The sequence below is a fragment of the Ovis aries genome, chromosome 7, assembly GCF_016772045.2.
Source record: "Ovis aries strain OAR_USU_Benz2616 breed Rambouillet chromosome 7, ARS-UI_Ramb_v3.0, whole genome shotgun sequence".
Classification (NCBI taxonomy): Eukaryota; Metazoa; Chordata; class Mammalia; order Artiodactyla; family Bovidae; genus Ovis; species Ovis aries.
The window spans coordinates 52,861,641-52,881,351 of record NC_056060.1 but is presented as its reverse complement, the minus strand read 5'-3'; the positions used below and the strand labels follow the sequence as shown (position 1 = coordinate 52,881,351).

General features: G+C 36.7%; 1 protein-coding gene and 1 long non-coding RNA gene across 2 annotated transcripts in view; one reads left to right on the top strand and one right to left on the bottom strand.

The window, feature by feature from the left end:
* Nucleotides 1-19,711, bottom strand: part of PRTG (protogenin) — a 147,422-nt gene that overhangs the window by 36,572 nt on the left and 91,139 nt on the right. The window lies entirely within an intron of this gene.
* The window catches only part of LOC132660045 (uncharacterized), a 36,432-nt gene that overhangs the window by 570 nt on the left and 16,151 nt on the right, over nucleotides 1-19,711 (top strand). The window lies entirely within an intron of this gene.

The window sequence follows — 19,711 nt, the reverse complement described above, 5'->3', positions numbered from 1 at the left end:
AAGTAAACTGACTTCCCTCAAAAAATTAACCCAGAAGGATGTGATGGGTGGGAGGTGAAGGGGGGTGGTTCAGGATGGGGAACACATGTACAGGCATGGCAGATTCATGTCAATGTATGGCAAAACCAATACAATATTGTAAAGTAAAATAAATAAATAAAACTGGAAAAGATTAAACATTTTTTCTATATAAAATACCCTCCAATCTGATTCAGATCTCTTTGATTCTTTAGTATGCTAAAAATAAGCTGGGCTTACTGTAAGTTCACTTAGTATATCTTCTACAACATAGAGCAGTTGGGCTTTTTAAAACTTGCTTTTATTGTCCTTCAGCTTCAATACTGTGCTTATGGAATATGTGATAAAATCAAGGGTCCATGGTTTTATAATCACGGATGTTTAAGAAATCAAACAGCAAAATGTAAGAACAAGTTTAAAATTAAGAGAACACATTCTAAAGAATGTCATCCTCTCTACTGAGTGGCTTTATGACTTCAATTCTTTTTCTGGCTTGATTCCGGGTTTAGGTTATCTCTAAAGTAGGCTCTGAATGGGGGTGATATTAATATACAATCAAAGTAATCAAATACAAAATTAGAAAAAAAAACCCCAAATAATCATACATGTAACCAGTAAGGAATAAAATTTACTTTGAAGAGGAAGTATTTAAAGAGTTTCAGTTCTTCTGGATTTTGATCACTATTCCACCAATGGGGCTTCCCAGACGGTGCCAGTGATAAAGAACCTGCCTGCCAATGCAGGGGACGTAAGAGACACAGGTTCAAAGGTAAAAACTAGAAGGCTCGCTTTGTAGGAAGCTCTTACACCAACACTTTCCCCCAAATGCTATAAAGACCAAGTGTTCTCTGACTGGTGATAAAGACAGATGGCAAAACTAATGGACACCGTTTATGGATTCTTTGTGATGATACTGACATTTCTAGAAGTTTGGCTTCCTGGACAATGCATACCAGAAGACAATTATTTACACAGTATTTAGCTGTGGACAAATAATAAGAGATAACATCAGGGTCATGAAAACCAAACCTCTGTTTCTCCTGGCGGGGGCTTGCTGGTGAGGCTCCAGAAGCCTTGACCAGAGCCAGGCCCATGTGGACAGATCAGAGGTAGATAAAAGTAAGAGAAAACTTGAGATCAGGACCATGAGAAAATTCATACTCCACAGCAGTGAGTCCATCTCTGACACTTCTAACATTCAAACTTCATGAAGACAACGAGTTTTATTACCCATCTTTGAATGGAAACTTCTCAGGTGGTGGGAAAAATAATCCTCCTAGGGCCAGAGGAAGGTAAAGCAATCACGTCTCCTCTGGACAGCCCCCTGCCACTTGTTCAATTTACAGACAGCTTAATAAAACGTCTTAAGAGGACAAAAAGCGTTACCTTAAAAACCACTATGTATTACTTTAAATACTTACTTAAACCGCTGCTAAAGAAAGCTTTGCTTATACTTTGCTTATACAGTGTCACAAGATATCCTCAAAGGATTAAAAACAATCAAATAAATTAGAATATACACGCAAAGGTAATCTGAAAGTAGCAATCTGAAAATCAGCTGCTAGAAGGTCAATATATGAATACCTTATAAGTAGGAAATGCTCAGAATAAGTGAGAAAGGTGACATTTTCAGGGATGAAACTAGCGTCTGGCCAAATGTCCATTTTTAATTTAATCTTTTGTGCTACAAGGTTTTGTGTGAGCCTTTTCAGGCCCATTGTTCCCCTGTGGTTCGACTGGAGAGCTCCTTGGTCTGGATAGCCAGGGTGACTGCACTGCCCCCAAGCCTGTCCTTCTAACACAATACCCCCATATAATTATTCAGAGAAGAGGCCAGCAGTACGGACCACTGTGACACCTGGGTCATGGCCTCTGACACAGAATCTGGGGCCAGACCAAGTCTGGTTCAACAGCAGAGGAGCAGAAAAAATGCCAAGGGGGATGGGTGGGAACGGAAAGCAGAGTGAAATAACTCTAAAATGCCATGTTTAAGCAAAGTAACAAAAACACAAATCACATTTGAATGATCTGATTTGCCTTCAAGTTATCTAAACGGCGAAAGACTAGTGTTTCTCTTCTCTAAGCCATGTTGCAAATTAGGAGAGCAAGTCTCTTCTAAGAGGGGTTTCTTTGTCTTGTATCATCAGATTTATGTTAAGCATGGAAAAAGCTAGTTCACGAAGGCTGAAATAATGCCTTACATAAATGTGCTAAAAAAAAAAAAGAAACTAAAAAAAAACCTAAAAAAATAAAAACTAAAAAAAAAAAAATAAACGTGCTAGTGTTCTGATAAAAGCTAAGGATTTTTAGCTAAAACAATGCAAATTTTAAACCTATATTAAAAGTTCATTCTTTTGTTAAATTGAATTTCTGTAACGGACTGTTAATCACAAATATAATTCATTTCATTTGAATTTAAATTTAAAGAAAGGTGTTTTTTTGGTATGATCACCATGCCAAAAATGTTATAAATCTGTCTGTGATAATACAGAATATTTATTTGAGTGTAAAATGGAATAGAATGGCAGATGGAGTGGGCAATCCCCCACTCTCCCAACTTTCCTTAAGTGTTCTGCAGAATAGCTCTCTACAGAAGCTGATGGTTGAGTATTTGTCTAAACCTGAAATGACTCAGTTCCTTTTGTTCTGTACCTCCCCCCTCCAAGGGCCTGAAGACAAATAACTCCTCTCACTCCCAGTAAAAACATCCCCTCTCCTACTGCGTTTAGGATAATTTGGAAGAAAGTTCTTTGTATGTGACGTGTGAGAATTAGTTTCCTACCAAAGTAAGTCTATCCTATTGTTCACCTCTATTTTAAAAACCTTCCCCAAAAGACTGGGATTGTTTGGCAAAATCCAGAAGTAAAAGGCTTTCCAATTATATTGTGATACTGATATTTCTTCCTTAATTATGTGATTTCATTTTTATATATCTGTTAGACTTTCAAGACTTTAAAAATCTATTTTTCATTTTTGATAAATGTATTACTTGGGGCTCTCTGGATAAGAAATATTTGGGGTTGAAGATTTCTACTTCAATATTGCCATGAATGAATCTGATTTACATTCAAACACTGAGAAAACAAATCTGAAAATGATACTGGAGACTCCATCAAACACAGTTTTTGATCTTTTATCTTCTTTTTGTATGGCATTCCTTTCTCTTTGGGAATTTCTGTGGAAGAAAATCACCTCAACTGTCTAATTTTGACTGCCACTGAACCTCTCTTACCGAACCGTCAATTCATGGAATTATGCCCATGGTTGATAATTCTTATAGTCTGGGAGGAGAAAAAGAAGGGCTCCAAAAGAGCAGGGGCTTACCTGCTCTGTCAGTCTCAAAATTGATAACATCCTTATAGGAGGAGTGTTAATAAGGCTGGCCAACATATATGTTCCTGAATAATTTAAAATGAATAAATGAATGAATAAAACAGAGCAATTGCCAATGACAAGAATTTCAAACACCAGAAAAGTGTCAGAATTGGGAGGGGGGCATTTTGAGAGGCTGTAAAATTTTCAAAGGAAGTTTACTTAAAGTTGTTACAGAAAATGAAGTAAATTGCTTTATGTTGATATTTCTATCATGAGCAATCCTTACCCTTAAAAACATCCAAAGTACTTGACTTATGCTACTATACTTGGCTTAGCATTTGTTTAAGTAGCTGCTCTGTCTGCCAACACACAGACACTGTCTGTCTGACATACATCATTGCCTTACAAACAATATTTTTATAGACTGACAGAGAGCGCCTATTCATGACAACCACATTTCCCCTGAAGCCATGAAATAAATTTCCTTCCAGGACTAACATTTCTGCCTTTCACTGTCATGGGCTCACCATGCCATTTTGACCTTTTTGTGAGGCAACATGAAAATACAATCTATCATCTCCTGAACCACGGTGACTTGGTTGGAGGTGCACAGTTTCATGGCAAAAACATCTGTGGCTTGATAACCATTCCTCCAAATCTCAGCCCTCGGCAGTTAAAAGCATGCTTACAGGATGGGAGAGAAGCAGGTAGACAGCTTGAAACCAGTCTAAAATTTCTTCTCAAGTATGAAATGCAAGCTGGTGAAATATAAGCTTCATCAGTGATAGTGATAAAACATTATTGTGTTATTTATTTATACCTTCTTTAGAGCTCACAAAAAGCACTGTTACAGCAATTTATTTCATCTTTGCTGAATTTATCACTTTGAAATTGATTTTGATGTTAACAGATAAGAGAATTCTGAGAGTTCTTTGATACAAGCAGGTGCAGGTCATTACCATGTTACTTGGCTATAAGTGGTCCACCCAAATTTTATATAAATTAATCTTAAGTCTTTCAGGTAGTGAAAGACACTGAAAATGTTTGAGAGTGCTTGGCAGTTATTCAATAAATCTTTAAATAGTTTTCAACACATATGATAGAGAATCAGAAACAATTTGAGCATATGGAATTAAACTAAAAATATTTTCTGGTAAATAAAATATTCAACAGAAGACCTAAGGTTTCTTACATTCAACCTGAACTATATTATTATAGGGAATTCCTTGGCGGTCCAGTGGTAGGACGCAGTGCTTTCACTGCTATGGCTTGGGTTCAATTCCCAAGCCATGTGGTGGATCCCCCTCCCCCCACACACAAGAGATACATTATTATAAATATCATTTTATAAATATTCCATGGATAGAAGAAACATTTAGTTGTTTAAATAAATAATTTGTTTTTAGTTCCTCAAATAAGCTTTAACTGGAGGGGCTACTCTGCAGGATGAGAAAGAATCTGATTTTCTGAACTTTATTTCTCAGTAGGTAAAATTACATTACAATGTATACCACTTGACATAACTTTTAAATATCCTACATATCACTAGAAAACTGTTTTATATAATCAGTTATTTCATAAGTGCTTTTGTTTTAACCATGTGTATACTCATTGTATAGCCGGTCTCAAATTTCATAAGTGCTTCTGTTTTAACCATGTGCATACTCGTTGTATAGCCACTCTCAATTTGAAGGAACTGATCAACCACACAGCACAGGGCGTTTTTGTAAAGAACCTGCCTGCAATGCAGGAGACACGGGTTCAATCTCTGGGTCGGGAAGAGCCCCTGGAAGAGGGCATGGCAACCTACTCCAGTATTCTTGCTTAGAGAATCCCATGGACAGAGGAGGCTGGCGGGCTATAGTCCATAGGGTCACAAACAGCGGGACACAAGTGAAGCAACTGAACACACACAGTGCTTTCTTAACCTTTTAAATTATTTTTTTAAACATTTTGATGTATTCTCCTTATTATTCTCTTATTTGTATGTGCTTATGTACAAGTATACATATACACACAGTTTTTCTTTTGTAATCAGTATACTTTACACCTAAATACTTGAACGTGATTCCCCTGAGAACAAGGACATCCTCTCCTATATAACCACAATACCATTATTACATCCAGTAGATGTAACAAAAACACGATTTTATCTGATATATAGTTTGTTTTTAAATTTCCTACTGATAATACCCTTTACATCCCTCATCCGCAATTCCTAAACCCAACTGAGGATCACTGATTCTTCATCTAGAACTGTTCCCTGTCCTTTTTCTATCTTTCATGACAATGACATTCTTTGAAGAATCCTGTCCAGATGTTTTACAGACTATCTCACATCTGGATTTATCTATAATAATTGTTTCCTCATTGTCAGATTCAGACTAAACATTTTTGGAAAGACTATTATACAGGTCAGACTATGACTTTAACATAGGGTTTTGGTTTTATTAAGGGAAATACATCTTAAAATCCACATTTTTTGTAACCGCAAGTTTGTTAGATTTCATAGTTTCACACAGGGCTTTCATAGTTGCAAATTTCATAGGGCTTCCCTCGTGGCTCAGCTGGTAAAGAATCTGCCTGCAATGCAGGAGATCTGGATTCAGTCCCTGGGTTGGGGAAGATACCCTGGAAAAGCGAACAGCTACCCACACCAGTATTCTGGCCTGGAGAATTCCACAGACTGTAGAGTCCATGGGGTTGCAAAGAGTAGGACACAACTAAGCGACTTTCACACACTCACATAGTTTCAAAAGCTTTCCTAACTCCAGAACAGTGTAATTTTCTTAGTGGGCAATTTTATCTCTATTATCTATTTATCTACATTTATCCGTATGAATGTTTGTACTGAACTCTAGCCTGACAAGACAATGCAAAATACCAATACAGTTTTAGGTTCTTAAAAGATTTCTAGAAATATCTGAGATTCTGTGTATAAGTAATGCAAATACAGATTCTTTCCTTAACTCTCAACGACTCACAATGGAATGCCAATTTGTAATACACACAGCTTGAGAACAGGGTAAACTAAGAAATCCCGGCCATAAAGTGTGCAATTCAGTCAACATGGGAAAGAGAATTAATATGACTGAAACAATCACTGTAATTTCTCAGAGTGGATATGTCCAAAGAAAAATGGGCCTTTTAAAAACAGTGTTCCAAAATAGTTTCTATAGTTTTGTAGGGTCAGAATTAAGGCCCATCTGCCATGATTTTTCTTCTGAGACAAAAGGCCATTTTTATGAAAAGAGTGGGAGTGTATTCAAGAAAGGGAAACCATACTAAAAATCATCAAATTGGTCATCCAGATGAAGTACTGTTTTTTCTCATTATGATAAAACATGTCTATTACAGAAAATTTATATAACTCAGACAAGCCAAAAGAAGAAATAAAAATAAAATATTCTTAAAACTAGCACCTAGAGACAAGCACTGTGAACACTAGTGTGTCATGTTTTCCCTTCCATTTCCTATCCATAGGCACCCATATTCAGTATATTTTGTACTTCATAATCTTTTTCAGTTAATATACTGTGGATAACTATTCATATTATTAAACATTATCCTAAAACATTCTTTCTAGTGTCTACATTTATTCAAACTGTATGGATGTACCATAGCTTATTTTATTAAACCTCTATAGTGCTTCCCAGGTGGCTCAGCGGTATAGAATCTGCCTGCCAAGCAGGAGACACCGATTTGGTCCCTGAATTGGGAAGATTCCCTGGAGGAGGAGATGGCAACCTACTCCAGGATTCTTGCCAGGGAAATTCCAGGGACAGAGGAGCCAGGAGAGTTACAGTCTATGGGGTCACAAAGAGTCACAACTTAGCAACTAAACAACAACAAAAAACTGACTATTTCCGTTTTCTCTAGATTTTCAGTTATAAATGACCCCCATATACTACAGTGAGCATATCTGTGGTTAAATGTTTGTGCATGTTTAGAATACCTTTTCATGGCAGGTTCTGTTAATGGAGTTGTTGGGTAAAAGAGTGTGTATATATTATTCTACCCGCATTTGGAGTTGCCTAATTATCCCTAGAAAAGCTGTGTATCAATTTATACTCCCACTATTAAAGTGGTTCTTTAATCCCAAACCCTCACTAACTCTGGCCTTACATCACCTATTTCTTTTTAATTTTGTTGAATTTTGTGTTTCTATATTGAGTTATTTCAAATCTTCCTTGGAAATTAGGAGGTACATAAATTTTCAATAATGTCAAGCCAGATATATTTACATATTCTACCAGGAAAGATGTATCAACTGTGATAAACAGGCAAAATGTGATGCCTACTGTCTGCACAGATTTCCTAAGTTATTGTTAATGTCTGGCATGCTGAGAAAGCTAAGATGCCATTTTCACCTTCAGCTGAAGCATCCACTCTAGTTTCTATAATAAGGTAAGTGTCAATAGAGTTATGCTATCTTGGCCAACTTAAGAAGCCTCTGCTTATACAGGGCAGCCTACATTCTGAGATGTTGTGCAAAATCTTCTAAGAGTTCAAACACCTCAAAATGGAAAAGTACAATATCAATAAACTCTGTCAGGATTATGATATCACAGCAGCTTATCCAAATCAAATGATAAAATCAAGTTGTTTAAATAGGAAAATATACCAGTATTTAGCCTGTTTTGATTCTTAGTCTATGACTATGGTTTATGCCATGCCTCCTTTAAATCTTTCATTATCCCATCAGGGTCTTTCACCTAGTTAACTTCTGTTATCCTTCAGATCTTAATTCATTATCAATTTCTCAGGGAAACTTAACCAGATCCTTACTAGCAAACTATATAGTGTTCCCTATAACTTACAACTCTGTATACTTTTCTACCACAGCACCTACAAAAGCTTACAATTATTAATATAATTTATATGGTGATTTGATTATAATGTCTATTTTCTCTTTTCGCTGTAAAGCCTCATAATTTGGGTAGTTACTTAGAAATAACCAATTCTCTATTTTAGAATAGTGGTCTCCACATTTTTTTCATTTTACCCATTAATAATTTTTTCTAGCAAGCATACTCATAACATATACACTCTTTATAATATATACATATGCAACTGTCCTATTATGTACATTATGAAACACAAAAATACTTTTAAAGCATTAAGATATAAAAATATTTTCCTACAGCAATGCCTGTCTTATAGCTCCCCTCTACCTCACGGTGTGTGTAATTGGTACAAAGCTTAACATTTCATTTGCACTAAGTTTTTTTAAGAACAAGCTTAAAACAAAAACAAAACAAAACCCTCAAGTATATACTGCTATGCAGCAAATGTTTTTTTCTATCCACTCTGAAGTTTCTTTCATGTGCTAATGTGGTATTTTAAAAACCTTCTCTCCTTTAATTTACTTAGATTTTTAAAGACCTCACACATCTAAAGACTCTTTACATTGACCAGAAACTTCAAGAGTGGTTTGAAGGTTGATAATTAATGGATAGCACTGATTTAATTTCCTACAACAAGAGTTTTCCCTTCTGTAAGGAAAACTGTTTGCAATTCACATAAAGCATTTTACCATGCTTTACAGATTTTTAAAAATAAGAAGGAAAGGCTTACTTAAGTTTTTCCTTCATTCATAAAATTACCACTGGGAATGTTCTGCACTATAAAACAGTCAAGAGCTGATCAATAACTATGAGTGTCTTCCTAATACCAAGGAAACATGGCTTTCATTTGTTACCATTCTAATGAGGTTTTACTAGCACACATAGAAAGGAAGTAGAAAAGGTAACAGAAGATAAATTTAACAACCTCCGAAATATAAATACAAAGGGTTACAGAGATTACTAGAATATTTTAGGAGAGAGATACATAAAGAGTCAATGTAAAGGAGTTAGTTAAATAATTATTAAATAGATGTGAACATCATTAGATAGTAAAAGTTTCTTCAAAGATCTTAATTTGTGTCATTCGGACTGAAGTTAAAAATTCTTTTTTCTGTGGGGAGGGACAGATTGGGAATTTGGGATTAGCAGACACAAACTATTATATACAGGATGGATAAACAACAAGGTCCTAACTGTATAGCACAGGGAACTATATTCAGTACCCTGTGATAAACCATAGTGAAAAAGAATATTTTAAAAAAGAATGTGTGTGTGTATATATACATACACACATATATATAAAACTGAATCACTTCGCCACTCAGCAGAAATTAACACAACACTGTAAATCAACTATACTTGAATAAATTAAAATTTTAAGAATACTTTTTTGGGAGACAAACCATGGAACTAATTTTGTTCTCATACACTTTTCATATTTGATATCTGAAATAAAACTTGACCATTTAACATACAGAGAAGGAAACAACTGGCAATTCCCATTCTCATCTGTATTTCAATAGCACATTTTTTTTAAGCTTTCTGTTGTTTTGCTTTCCCTAAAGAAAAGATATTGCCCTAAAGAAATTTCAGGTGGAAATTTACTTTGAGGAAGGCAGCAGGAAGGGATATTTGCTGAGAATGAAGGAAACAGAGAAGGACATTTTGCTTCCTGCATCCCCAACTCTTTAACTACTGTAGCATCAGACCTCATACTTAAGTGACATAAGACTCAAACTGGAAACACATCACAATTGGTATTTCACTTCATAAACTGGTTAAAAAAAAAAACAGAGCTACTTGAAATAATGGAACTTCCTTACCCTGCTTATTTTCTCCATCTCCACAGGGGCCTTACTTTATTTAGGATTCTTTTCAGTCAGGCATGAGAAGTGAGGCTCCACAAGTACTGTAAATCTTTACCCAGTGCCAAAGGTCAAAGGGTTATCTGTGCTATGCAGTTTTAGGGTAGATGATTTTCTTTATTCTTTTCTTTCTCTCCCCATTTTTTTTTAAGAAAACAAAATATAGGCATATGAAACACAGCAAGCTAATTTAGGTACTAAAAAAGTTCTTCTACTGATGAACCTCTTTCTCAAGTAAACTACTAAATATCAACTTTTCAGGCATTTTACAAAGAGAAACCAGATGCAACTGAGTCCCCCCTTCCCACCACTATTGTCTGCTAGAAAACTTACCACACAGCTGCTAAAGCAGTAAAACAACTTCAAACCTACAAAAGTGATGACTATTTAGGCAAATGCACCAATTTTGTTCTTGGGAAAAAAACAACTTTGCTTTATCTTTAAAAAAAAAAAAGGAGTAAGGTTTTTGTTCACAAATTACACCTCATTTAATAACAAGACAGATGTTTTTCACAGAGCTTTTCATGTTTTAGAGTATTTCGAAAGGTAATGACTATTCAAGACTTAGCATATAAAAGTCCAGGAAAAACCATCAAAATTCTTTTCCCAATTATTTTTTTTGGTTTTGATATGGAAAGTTGAACCTTAATTTTTAAACAAGGAGAAGAATATTTAAGAAAATATAGGCATTTATTGCTGCCTTCCTTTTCTCTCACCAAAATGATTTTTTCTAAAGTGGGAAATAAAATTGAGTGTAACATCCCATAAGGTGCCACTGATACAATTTTGAGACAACACAATATACAGCACAAGAATAAAAGGCATTTATTCTTTCATGGGGCACTGTGATTTTAACACTCTCTGCAGTCCTCTGAATTTAAGAGGCAGAAATACAAATTATAACAGTATTGCTATTGCATTCAACTGAGTTACCAAAAAAATTACAAAATATGGCTTTCAAACATTGAAGAGTGCAAAATATCCTCTGTGATCTGCTACAATTCAAAATACACTTTGGAATTTGCTAGCTATATTTCTCCCATAATATAGTAGCAATGATTTGCCTGATCCCTTTTGCTTCCTTCTTAATCAGAATTCCTCTGTCTTTTGCAGCAAGTAAAAAACTGATAAATGTTTGGAATTATACCAAATTAAGAATATAAATATGATCTCATCTGAAATTTCAATGAGATTTGTTGAATGTGCCCCACTTTCCAGAAAATGACCTTTCGGGAAAGATATTTCCTGAAAATGTCTTTCATTTTACAATTATGCTGACAAATGGTTTCTTCCGCTCAAATCTTTGTAGCTCAGACAAAAAGATGTTGGGTCCCTTGGAGCAGGACAGCATCAGTGTGTAGGCTTAACTCCAAAATGTACAGCAGTGATTCACTATCTCAGATCTTCTGAAATCAAAACCATATATATTGAGCTCCTAGAGACATCTCCACCAGAATACCAAACTTTCCAACCCAATACAATCAAAATTGAACTAAATAATCTCCCACTTTTCCAAACCTGGTCTTACTCCTGAAGCTCTACTCCAGTGAAGTATCATCCATTCAGGACTCTTGAGAATCAGTCCAACTTCCTCTTCACCTAATCAGATTTATAAGCAGCTAACAGCTACTAAGCACTTACTATGTACAAGAGCACTGTGTTGAGGGTTCAGCACGTTCCAGCACACTTAATCCTCAATATCCTGGACACTGTGCAAATAGAGGTTTATGGAGATACAGTAACTTAACCAAGATCACACCAAGTGTGAGGACAGCTAGAATTCAAACCCTGGCCATCTGATCTCAAGACTCTCATTCTTCTATTTTAAATTTGAAAACTGACTTTTTGGTGGTGTATGGTTCTATCCAATACATGCACAGGTTTATGCAACCACCACCACAATCAGAAAACAGAAGAATTTCGTAGTATCAAGAAACGGCCAGTGCTGTCTCTTTGTAGTTAATCCTGCTCCCAACCCCTAATTTATGGCAATCACTGATCTGTTCTCCATCCCTATAGTTTTGACTTCTCAAGAATGTCACATAATTGGAATAATACAGAGCGTATTTTGAGAATGGATTATTTCACTCAGCATGATGCCAGTAATATCCATCAACAAACTATTGCAAGTAGCCATATAGTTCATTGCTTTCCACTGCTGAGGAGTAACTCAATTATCTGGCTATATCACAGTTTATTTACTCACCCAGTGAAGGACAACTGCTGTTTCCAGTTTGTAGAAACAATAAATTGAACTATACATTTTGTGTATAGGTTCTTGTGTGAACATCCATTTTCATTTTTCCAAGGTAAACATGTAGGATGGGACTGCTGAGTCACATGGCACAGGCATATTTAACTTCATAAGACAGCACTGAACTGTTTTCCAGAGTGACTGTACCATTTTGCATTCCTGCAATAATGCCTAAGAGTTCCAGGTGTTCTGTATTCATGTCAGCATTTGTTATTGGCAGTTTCGACATTTACAAAATTTTCAGTCATTCTAATATGTATGCAGTGGTATCCTACTACAGTTAAAAGTTTTTTACTTTGCATTTCTGTAATGGCTAATGATGTTGCACATCTTTTCATAGACCCTTTAGACATAATAGCTATACGTGAAGGTCTCCCATCAGGCCCACATGTAATGAGTCAAGTTCTAAGCCCCCAAAATTTCACACCTGCCTTCTCTCCAATGAACTGTTTTAGTTTATCTTATTATTTTAGATTATTTCAACAACCATTTCATTGATTTCCTGTCTTTGGTAGCCCTCTCCTGGGCCCATGCTCACTGATTCTCTAAATCTATCCTTTACAGTATCATTACCAGTTATCTGTCTAAACAAGGCATGTCATTTTCTCACTTCAAAATTTGATGGCTCTTCATTATTTACTATACAATACTCTTTACTATACAATATAAGATAAAGACTAAATAACTTTTTATGGCATGCAGGGTCCTTAAAACACCAGCCCTAGTTAATTCTATGGTTTTAGTCTAGTCTCTACAGCTCCCACCCATGCAACCCATGATTTAGCCGTAACAAACCAATGAAGCTACCTCTTTTAATCTTTTTGTACACTTTGAGCTCCTATGATTGGAATGATTTTCCTCCATTTTTCAACTGGGCAAGTTTTCGTCATATAGTAAAATTAGTCATTTATCCTTCATGCTTACAGAATACTCTGATCACATCTCAATTTTATCAGCACATTTTCCTATGAATGCTGATAGGGCCTCCAAGCTGAAGTTAAACACTTTGGAGGCAGACATGCCATCTTACATTCAGGTTCCTTATGTCCAATCCAGGGCCTGGTGAGTATGTGCATTAGATTAATATATCCTAATTTTTTAATTTTAAAAGTAATGGGGAATAACAGAGAACACACACAGAAACTTCTGAGAAAAATGTCTATTGTATTAACCTTAACATCAGAAATTTTGCATTTCTAACTGGCACTATCTTCCAGGCAATATCTTCATGAGGAGTTATAAGAACTCACACAAGTCAAAACTGAATGTTGTAAGGATGGTTTCAATTTTGCAACTGATTTGCTGCTAATTAATTTACACTAATTTAATGGTAACTTCAGCTCATTATCAGTAATTTCTAAATGGAGTTCAACTGATTTGCAAAGCCAAAGAGCTTCTGTGTTATAAGCCTCCTAGTAGGGCCCAAGAGACCAGCCCCAAGAAAGCATAGGAGCCTCTTTATCTGAGACCTATTAAGTTCCATAAAACACTGTACTCACTGTACTCACACAGTGCTAAAATGAATGCTTTACATACAGTATTGCAACTCTCAGGGACCATAATAAAGCTCAATAATAGCAGCTGAGTGAGTTAAAAAATATTCTCCATTTGAGTGACTACTAAATGCTCCTGGCTTCATGCTGTGGATTCAAAGGACAGTTTGTGTTATGGGTTTATGGAATCCATGGTTGCATGTCCTTTATTTCTCTGATCATTTAAAAACACAAAATTTAATTAACTTGGCACTGTAACAGTTACTGACCAAATCAAGACTAACTAGGCTTTCTCAGGGGACAGAATATGTCATTAGATTTATGACAAGATGCCTCCTGAGAGTTTCCTCAATCAAAATGAAGGATAAATTAGAATACTTTAACACAGTTATAGAACTGACTTAAAGACAGGCATGAGCCAAAGGTTCAAATACCTTACCCCTTATATGTTAAAATAGTTTTTCAGATATGGGCTCAATATTACCTAATATTTTGTAAATGATTTTTGAAGAGGGTCTGCACAGTAAAAATTTCCAAATTTGCTGATCTGGTGAATATCAGATTTTTACAATTGTTGCTTCTTGTTGTTACAGTTGTTGCTTGTTGTTCAGTCACTAAGTAGTGTCTGACTCTTTTATGATCCCATGGACTATAGCTCTCCAGGCTCCTCTGTTCATGGGATTTCCCAGCCAAGAATATTGGAGTGGGTTGTCATTTCTTTCTCCAGGGGATCTTCCTGACCCAGAGATCAAACCCGAGTCTCCTGCATTAGCAGGCGGATTCTTTACCACTGAACCTTGTGTTAAGTGATTTAAAGCAACAGAATAAGCTACTTTCTAAAGGAATTTTAATTTACTGTTTGCGTACATGAAAATTGCCATGTATAGTAGGGTCTAGAGCAAACTTGGGAGTACAGATGTTTATAACATTTCTGAACCAGAAAGTGAAAAGAAAGTTCACAAAATTTCCTCTTTAAGGGAAGAAGTAAGGTCTGGGCTGATTTGTGTCTCATTTCTCTATATTATATTCTACACACTGCAACCGAAAGGTATTTCTAAACATGCATCTAATCAGGCCACTTGCTTACTTGAAATCGTTTCACGGCTTCACATTGCCCTAAGGATAAAGCTGGAATCCCCTCCCATGGCTCACCAGACACTCTCCTCTCCCATTTCACTCTGGTCATAGAAACACTTTAGTTTCTCCAGAATACAGTCTCCCTCACCTCCTGGCCATCCCACAGAAACTCCAGCATTCCTTGAGTACTTCCTGGGTTCTGCTGTCCCCTCTTTGCAGAGGTAACTTTACCCAGAAGCTATGAAGCTGGAGTTCCAGAACCCTTTGTTTGCATGGGACTTCCTTGGTGGCTCAGATGGTAAAGCGTCTATCTACAACATGGGAGACCTGGGTTTGATCCCTGGGTCGGGAAGATTCCCTGGAGAAGGAAATGGCAACCCACTCTAGTACTCTTGCCTAGAAAATCCCATGGATGGAGGAGCCTGGTGTCCATGGGGTTGCAAGAGGTCTATTAAAGACCCTGTATCTATAGTATATTTTTATATTGCTTTAACCTATTTTATATTATTTTATCAGACCCCCACAACTTGTATCTGCCCCAGTACCTTTGCCTAGCTGAGATCTTCCTTTAGATCTCAACACAAATGTTCTCTTATTGAAAGCCATCCCCATTTTAGCCCTCAAGTAAGTCAGAGGTTCCTGCCAAATGCCATAGCAGCAATCTGACCTCCACTATCAAGGAGTTCATCACACCTTATTTTAATTGCTTATGTAATTATTATTCTTCCTCTTAAGTTCCCCAAATACATGATCTGTCCACACTAAATATGGTTGTGTTCTAATGTAGGGACCATCACATGGTGAACTTGGTAAATATTTGAGAATCAGAAAATGAATCTGTGAAGGAGTACTCAGTGGCAAACAAAATATAGGAATATAGGGCTCAAACTACACGATTATACCTGAGAGCCTGTGACTCTTCTACTCCTTGGATGTTTGGGAAGAAATGTACTGACTGAATGATGATAACCATGAAGGTCACATTTTCCTTATTATATAAAGGAAATCAACCCTGAATATTCATTGGGAGGATTGATGCTGAAGCTGAAGCTCCAATACTTTGGCCACTTGATGCAAAGAGCTGACTCACTGGAAAAGACCCTGATGCTGGGAAAAACCGAGGGAAGGAGAAGAAGGGGCAACAGCAGATGAGATGGTTAGATGACATTATTGACTCAATGGACATGAGTTTGAGCAAACTCCGGGAGACAGTAAAGGACAGGGAAGCCTGGAGAGCTGCAGTTCAGGAGCTGCAGCTGGAGAGCTACTGTTGCGACCTGCAAACAGTCGGACAGAACTCAGCAACTGAACAACATTAACAAGCTGAGAAGTATGGGGAAATGTGACTGGAAACAAGATAAACAATAAAAAGCACAATAAACATGGACTAAACAGAGGTTCAGCAGTAACAAAATTAAAAACTATCATTGGCCTGACAATTATAGGCATCTAGAAGGCACAAAAATAAATTTATGAAAGATTTCCAATAAGAATAACAAACTAGAACTAAGTGTTATTAAGTTATAAAAAATTAACATGGCTATTTAGGAAAAATCCTACTGTACTAGGTCATCTAGACCAGTGTTTCCACTTTCATGTACATACTAGTCACCTAGTAATTGTGTTAAAATGGAGACTCTGATTCAGTAGATCTGGGGAAGGGATGGGGGAACTTGAAATTCAACATTTAAATAAAATTTCAGATTATGCTGCTGATCCTGGGACCATATTTTGAAGAGCAAAGACTATCAAGTCTACACCTGGAATTGCCAAACCATAGCAATATGGCCTACTGCCTCTGGGTAACCTGCCAGCTAAAATATTGGTTTTCACATTTTTGAGTGGTCAGAAAAAAATTTTAAACAATATTTTATGATATATCAAAAATTACATGAAACTCAAATTTCAGTCTCCAGGGACTTCCTTGGTGGTCCAGTGGCTAAGATGCCATGCTCCCAATGCAGGGGGGCCCGGGTTTGATCCTTAGTTGGGGAATTAGGTTCTACGTATCCCAACTAAGAGTTTGCATGCCACAACTAAGAGTTCAAATGCAGCAACTAGAAAGTCTGTATGCTGCAATGAAGACCAAAGATCCCAGGTGCCACAGCTAAGACCCACTATAGCCAAATAAATATATTTTTAAATTTCAGTTTCCATAAATAAACCTTTATTGGACCATAACCAACACCCATACATTTATGAATTTTCTACGCTGCTTTGTGCTGTAGTGCCAGAGTCAGGCATTTGTGGAAGAGACCATATGGCCCACTGTATTCATCGGCATAGGCTGCCATGACAAAATGCCATGGACTGGATAACAACAGAAATTACATTCTCAAGGTTCTAGAGACTGGGAAGTCCAAGATCAAGGTGTGCCAGGAGTCTATTTCTGATAAGAACTCTCTTCCTGGCTTGTAGACTACTACTTTCTCACTGTCACATGGTGGAGTGAGTGCTCTGGTATTTCTTCCTCTTCTTGTAAGGGCACCAGCCCTATTAGATTAGGGCCCCACACCATATGAATTTGGGGGAACATAAAACATTCAGCTCATAACACCCACAAAGCCTAAAATATTTACTATCTGGCTTATTACAGAGAAAATCTGCCTAGTCCTGGTCTAGACCTTTGCTTCTCAAAATGGGAAATACAAAAATTTCAGGCTTCACCCAGACATAGTAAATTTTAACAAGGCTCTGGTAAATTCATACACATATTAAAGCTCAAGAAGTAGTGGTTTCCATATCTAATGATCATGGAAAGTAACATGGGAAAAAAATTTTTTTAATCCAGATTTTCAGACTCCACCCTGGGAGAAGCACCTTTTTTTTTTTCTTTCCTCTTTTTTTAAAATTTATTATTTTTTTAAATTTATTTATTTTAATTGGAGGCTAATTACTTTACAATATTGTATTGGTTTTGCCACACATCAACATGAATCCTCCATGGGTATACACATGTTCCCCATCCTGAACCCCCCTCCCACCTCCCTCCCCATACCATCCCTCTGGGTCATCCCAGTGCACCAGCCCCAAGCATCCTGTATCCTGCATCAAACCTAGACTGGAGATTCGTTTCTTATATGATATCACACATGTTTCAATGCCATTCTCCCAAATCATCCCACCCTCTCCCTCTTCCACAGAGTCTAAAAGACTGTTCTATACATCTGTGTCTCTTTCACTGTTCTGCATACAGGATTATCATTACCGTCTTTCTAAATTCCATATATATGCATTAGTATACTGTATTGGTGTTTTTCTTTCTGGCTTACTTCACTCTGTATAATAGGCTCCAGTTTTATCCACCTCATTAGAACTGATTCAATTGTATTCTTTTTAATGGCTGAGTAATACTCCATTGTGTATATGTACCACAGCTTTCTTATCCATTCATCTGCTGATGGACATCTACGTTGCTTCCATGTCCTGGCTATTGTAAACAGTGCTGCTATGAACACTGGAGTACACGTGTCTCTTTCAATTCTGGTTTCCTCAGTGTATATGCCCAGCAGTGGGAGTGCTGGGTCATAAGGCAGTTCTATTTCCAGTTTTTTAAGGAATCTCCACACTGTTCTCCATAGTGGCTGTACTAGTTTGCATTCCCACCAACACTGTAAGAGGGTTCCCTTTTCTCTACACCCTCTCCAGCATTTATTGCTTGCAGACTTTTGGATCACAGCCATTCTAACTGGCATAAGATGGTACCTCATTGTGGTTTTGATTTGCATTTCTCTGATGATGAGTGATGTTGAGCATCTTTTCATGTGTTTGTTAGCCATCTGTATGTCTTCTTTGGAGAAATATAGGTCAATGGAACAAAATAGAAAGCCCAGAGATAAACCCACGCACCTATGGACACCTTATCTTTGACAAAGGAGGCAAGAATATACAATGAAGAAAAGACAATCTCTTTAACAAGTGGTACTGGGAAAACTGGTCAACCACTTGTAAAAGAATGAAACTGGAACACTTTCTAACACCATACGCAAAAATAAACTCAAAATGGATTCAAGATCTAAATGTAAGACCAGAAACTATAAAACTCTTAGAGGAGAACATAGGCAAACACTCTCCGACATAAATCACAGCAGGATCCTCTATGACCCACCTCCCAGAATATTGGAAATAAAAGCAAAAATAAACAAATGGGACCTAATTAAAATTAAAAGCTTCCGCACAACAAAAGAAACTATAAGCAAGGTGAAAAGACAGCCTTCAGAATGGGAGAAAATAACAGCAAATGAAGCAACTGACAAACAACTAATCTCAAAAATATACAAGCAACTCCTGCAGCTCAATTCCAGGAAAAACATGACCCAATCAAAGAGTGGGCCAAAAACTAAACAGACATTTCTCCAAAGAAGACATACAGAGAAGAACCATTTTAAAAACAGTTACGACAGCTAACATTTGTTGAGGACTTACAATGCAATTTACAATGCAATGTTAACTCTTATGTGTATTATGTTATTTAATCTTCCTAACATTCTAAAATAACTATTATTATTATCTCTATTGAGGCAAACAACCAGGATTTGTCAATAAACTGTGGAAACTGTGAGTTAACTTGAGGCAGTAGACACGAAAGTTAGTCAGCTGATGCTTTCCCCTGTCAGTGCCGCGTGCTTCTGTAACAGTGTATTGTGCATGATGTACCACTGGAAAGCCTGATTCCATTTGGGGTCACAAAAATACTCCCAGAAGAGTTAAGGCTTAATAGCTGGGCAAGATTTTTTCCAAACAGAAAGTATAGGTCTCTAATTTTGTCCAGAGAGTATCAAAAATATTTTAAAATGGAAGATTAAATTTCATCCAAGAAAAAGAATTTAAGAAAAGATAAAC